The sequence below is a fragment of the Bison bison genome, unplaced genomic scaffold (assembly GCF_000754665.1).
Source record: "Bison bison bison isolate TAMUID 2011002044 unplaced genomic scaffold, Bison_UMD1.0 scf7180017863932, whole genome shotgun sequence".
NCBI lineage: Eukaryota > Metazoa > Chordata > Mammalia > Artiodactyla > Bovidae > Bison > Bison bison.
In genome coordinates, this window is record NW_011494504.1 from 328271 (window position 1) to 333867 (window position 5597).

Here is a 5597-nt window from a genome sequence, read left to right on the forward strand (position 1 = left end):
ATAAATGCAAAATGAAATATTAACAAATTTAATTCAGTAGTATATTGAAGTAAATGCCATGATCAAATAGGAGTTAAAGAATCCAAGAATGGCCTGAAGATAGAAAATATGTTCAATTCATCTCATTAACAAAAGAAAAAAAATAATTTTATCTCAAAGGATATCAAAACAGTTATTTCATAAAAATTAGATACCCACTCCTAATTTAAAAGCAAATTAACAAAAAAGCACCTTTCAATAAACTGTGAATGCAAAGATACTTTTTAAACATGACAATCTTCATCTTAAATGCACTTAAACACAGAAGAAAGGTGTCTATATCTAAGTCCTGAAATTCTATTTCAAGAATACAAGAAAGTCTAAATATTGTAACACTGAGCAGGAAAAAGTAATCAACATTTCCATGTAACTATTTTCCCAGATAAGCCAGTTTAAAAGAGCTATAGATGTAATGACAAGAGTTAAAAAAAAATGGGCAGACTAATACCAGTCAAGTCAGAAAACATAAAGGAAGAAAGATTCAACATACACTTGAAAAAAATAAAAAATATACTGAGGATAAGGATATATACGTAACAACAAATGGAGAAATGCACTGAAAAGAATAAATGAAAATTTGAACTGACGAATAACCAGTATTTTAGGATGAGAAAATTTAATATTGTTATTCAGTCACTCAGTCTTGTCTGATTCTTTGTGACCCCAGAACTGCAGCATGCCAGGCATCCCTGTACTTCACCATCCCCTGGACCTTGCTCAAACTCATGTCCACTGAGTCGGTAATGCCATCCAACTATCTCGTCCTCTATCATGTCCTTCTCCTGCTGCCTTCAATCTTTCCCACCGTCAAGGTTTTTTCTAATGAGCCTGTCCTTCACATCAGGTGGCCGAAGTATTACAGCTTCAGCTTCAGCATCAGCCCTTCCAATGAATATTCCGGGTTGATTTCCTTTCGGATTGACTGGCTTCATCTCCTCACAGTCCAAGGGACTCTCAAGAGTCTTCTCCAACACCACAGTTCAAAAGCATCAATTTTTCAGTGCTCAGCTTTCTTTATAGTCCAACTCTCACATCCATACATGACTACTGGAAAAACATGCTATCTCTAATTTTCTTGAAGAGATCTCTAGTCTTTCCCTTCTACTGTTTTCCTCTAATTCTTTGCATTGTTCACTTAGGAAGATTTCCTTATCTCTCCTCGCTATTCTTTGGGACTCTGAATTCAGATTAGGTATACCTTCCCTTTTCTCCTTTGCCTTTCACTTCTCTTCTTTTCTCAGCTATTTGTAAGGCCTCCTCAATCATTTTGCATTTTTGCATTTCTTTTTCTTGGGGATGGTTTTGATCCCTGCCACCTGTACTATGTTACAAATCTCTGTCCATAGTTCTTCAGGCACTCTATCAGATCTAATCCGTTGAGTCTATTTGTCACTTCCACTGTATACTCATAAGGGATTTGATTTAGGTCATACACCCATGGCCTAGTGGATTTCCCTACTTTTCTCAATTTAAGTCTGAATTTTGCAACAAGGAGTTCATGATCTGAACCAGTCAGTTTTTGCTGACTCCATCTTCCATTCCAAGAATATAATCACTCTGATTTTGGTACTGACCATCTGGTGACGTCCACCACATGTCCACCATCTCTTATGTTGTTGGAAGAGGGTGTTTGCTATGACCAGCGCATTCTCTTGGCAAAACTGTTATCCTTTGCTTGCTTCATTTTGTACTACAAGGCCAAACCTGCCTGTTATGTCAGGTATCTCTTGACTTCCTTCATTTGCATTCCAGTCCCCTATGATGAAAAGGACATCTTTTTTGGGTGTTAGTTCTAGAAGGTCTTGTAGGTCTTCATAGAACCGCTCAACTTCAGCTTCTTCAGCACTAGTGGTTGGGGGCATAGACTAGGATTACTGTGACACTGAATGGTTTGCCTTGGAAACAAACAGAGATCATTCTGTTGTTTTTGAGACTACAACCAAGTACTACATTTCAGACTCTTTTATTGACTGTGAGGGCTACTCCCTTTCTTCTAAGAGATTTGTCCTCAGTAGTAGATATAAAGGTCATCTGAATTAAATTCACCCATTCCAGACCATTTTAGTTCACTGATTGCTAAAATTTTGATGTTCACTCTTGTGATCTCCTGTTTGACCACTTCCAATTTACCTTGATTCATGGACCTAACATTCCAATGCAATACTGTTATTTAAAGCATCAGCTTTTACTTTCACCACAAGACACACTGACAGCTGGGTATTGTTTCTGCTTTGGTTCAGCCTCTTTATTCCTTCTGGAGCTCTTTCTCCACTCTTCCCCAGTAGCATATTGGGCATCTACTGACGTGGGGAGTTCATCTTTCAGTGTCAAATCTTTTTGCCTTTCATACTGTCCAAAATCACTGCAGATGGTGACTGCAGCCATGAAATTAAAAGACGCTTTCTCCTTGGAAGGAAAGTTATGACCAACCTAGACAGCATATTAGAAAGCAGAGATAAAATTTTGTCAACAAAGGTCCATTTAGTCAAGGGTATGGTTTTTCCAGTAGTCCAGTTTTTCCAATAGTCGTGTATGGATGTGACTGCAGTCCATGGGGTCGCTAAGAGTCAGACACGACTGAGCGTCTTCACGTTCACCTTTCACTTTCATGCATTGGAGAAGAAAATGGCAACCCACTCCAGTGTTCTTGCCTGGAGAATCCCAGGGACAGGGGAGCCTCATAGGCTGCTGTCTATGGGGTCACACAGAGTCGGACATGAATGAAGCGACTTAGCAGCAGCAGCGCCATAGCAAATATAAGTACAAAGAAAACATGAAACTAACAGGAAGATTTATTAAAAGGTCTTAAGTCAATATCCCCAAATGAGTAAATACTACAATTAATCAAATCAAATGGCAAAAAATACATGAAAAAAAGAATCCACTTGATTAGTGAACAAATGATAAAAATAAAGGCAAAGAAAAAAAATCTGCTTACCAATCACAGCAGCATAGACTAGAAAACATAATACTACTATTGAAAATCATAGGAAAAAAAGTAATTTTATTGAGTGTAATTCCTTCAATCCTTCTACAGAGAAATTTTGCAATGTAAATCTCACTGCAAGTATCCATATCCTTTAATTGGCAATTCCACTTATAGTAATTCTTTTAAGAAAATAACCAGGTAAGTACACAACATTCATTGGAAAAGATGGTCATCACAGTGCTGTTTAACAGGGAAAAAATAAAAACATATAAACATCTCTCCACTAACATAAATAAATAATGGGTTGTTGTTCAGTCGCTAAGTCATGTCCAACTCTTTGCAACCCACGGACTGCAGAACACCAGACTTCTCTGTCCTTCACCATCTCCCAGAGTTTGCCCAAACTCATATCCATTGAATAGGTGATGCCATCTAACCATGTTATCGTCTGTCGTCCCTTTCTCCTCCTGCCTTTCCCAGCATCAGGGTCTTTTTCAAAGAGTCAGAACTTTGCATCAGGTAGTTAAGATACTGAAGCTTCAGCTTCAGCACCAGTCCTTCCAAAGAATATTCAAGGATGACTTCCCTTAGGATGGACTGTTTTGACTCTCTTCAGTCCAAAAGACTCTTTTAAGTGTATTCTCTAGCACCATGGTTCAAAACTACCAATTCTTCAGCACTCAGCCTTTTTTATGGTCCAATTGTCACATCCATACTTGACTACTGGAAAAACCATAGGTCTGATATATGGATCTTTGTCAGCAAAGTAATGTCTCTGCTTTTTAATACACTGTCTAGGTTTGTCATAACTTTTCTTCCAAAGAACAAGCATCAGTCACCTTCCACAGAGATTTAGGAGCCCAAGAAAATAAAGTCTGTCACTGGTTTCATTTTTTCCCCATCTATTTGCCATGAACTGATGCCATGATCTTAGTTTTTTGAATGCTGAGTTTAAGCTGGATTTTTCACTCTGCTCTTTCATCTTCATCAAGTTTCTCTTCCCTCTTTGCTTTCTGCCATCAGGGTGGTATCATCTGCATGTCTGAGGTTGTTGATACTTCTCCCAGCAATCTTGATTCCAGCTTGTGACTCATCTATTCAGATATTTCACATGATGTACTCTGCATTTAAGTTAAAAAACTGGGGTAACAACATATAGACTTGATGTACTCCTTTCCCAATTTGGAATCAGTCTGTTTTTCTAAGTCTGGTTCTAACTTGCTTCTTGACCTGCATACTGGTTTCTCAGGAGGCAGGTAAGGTGGTCTGGTACTTCCATTTCTTTAAGAATTTTCCATAGTTTGTTTTGATCCACACAGTCAAAGGCTTCAGTGTAGTCAGTGAAGGAGAAGTAGATATTTTTCTGAAACTCTCTTGCTTTTCCTATGATCCAGTGAATGTTGGCAATTTGGTAATCTGGTTCTTCTGCCTTTTCTAAGTACAGCTGATATATTGAGAAGTTCTTGGTTTATGTATGTTGAACCCTAGCTTGAAGGATTCTGAGTATTCCTTGCTAGCATGTAAAATGAGCACAACTGTACGGTAGTTTGAACATTCCTTGGCATTGCCCTTCTTTGGGATTGGAATGAAAATTGATCTTCTCCAGTTCTTAACCACTGCAGAAGAACCAAATTTGCTGGCATATTAAGTGCAGCACTTTAATCTAAAAGCATCTTTTAATCCTAAAAGTATCAACTTTTAGGATTTTACATAGCTAGGCTGGCATTCCATCACCTCCACCATATAAATATATTTATAAATATTAAGAGATCATTAAAATGTATGTATTTACTGGCATCCAACTATGTCTGCTTGTGCAAGTGAAACAAACAATGTAAACTGTAAGTTTATGCTATGTCTGTTGTCAGACTCTTTGTGATCCCAGAACTGAAGCTCTCCAGGTTCCTCTGTTCATAGAAGTTTTCCAGGCAAGAATAATAGAGTGGGTTGCGATCTCCTGCTCCGAGGGATTTGCCTAACCCATGGATCAAACTTGCGTGTCTTAGGTTTTCTGCATTGGCAGGCAGATTCTTTACCACTGAACCTCCAGGGAAGCCCAGTCCATAAGCCTACTTTTGTAACACAGTTTATTTTAAAATTATATAATAATGAGGAAAAAATTATATATATATATATCAAAATATTAACATATATTCTCTTCAGTTCAGTTCAGTCGCTCAGTCGTGTCCGAGTCGTGGCGACCCCATGAATCGCAGCATGCCAGGCCTCCCTGTCCATCACCAACTCCCGGAGTTCAATCAAACTCACATCCATCAAGTCGGTGATGCCATCCAGCTATCTCATCATCTGTCGTCCCCTTCTCCTCCTGCCCCCAATCCCTCCCAGCATCAGAGTCTCTTCTGATGAGTCAACTCTTTGCATGAGGTGGCCAAAGTACTGGAGTTTCAGCTTTAGCATCATTCCTTCCAAAGAACACCCAGGACTGATCTCCTTTAGAATGGACTGGTTAGATCTCCTTGCAGTCCAAGGGACTCTCAAGAGTCTTCTCCAACACCACAGTTCAAAAGCATCAATTCTTCGGGAGCTCAGCTTTCTTCACAGTCCAACTCTCACATCCATACATGACTACTGGAAAAACCATAGCGTTGACTAGACAGACCTTTGCTGG

At 38.9% G+C, this 5597-nt stretch overlaps 1 protein-coding gene across 2 annotated transcripts in view; it reads right to left on the bottom strand.

Moving 5' to 3' along the window:
- Nucleotides 1-5597, bottom strand: part of CWF19L2 (CWF19-like 2, cell cycle control (S. pombe)) — a 140007-nt gene that overhangs the window by 82593 nt on the left and 51817 nt on the right. The gene's annotated exons all lie outside the window — the stretch shown is intronic.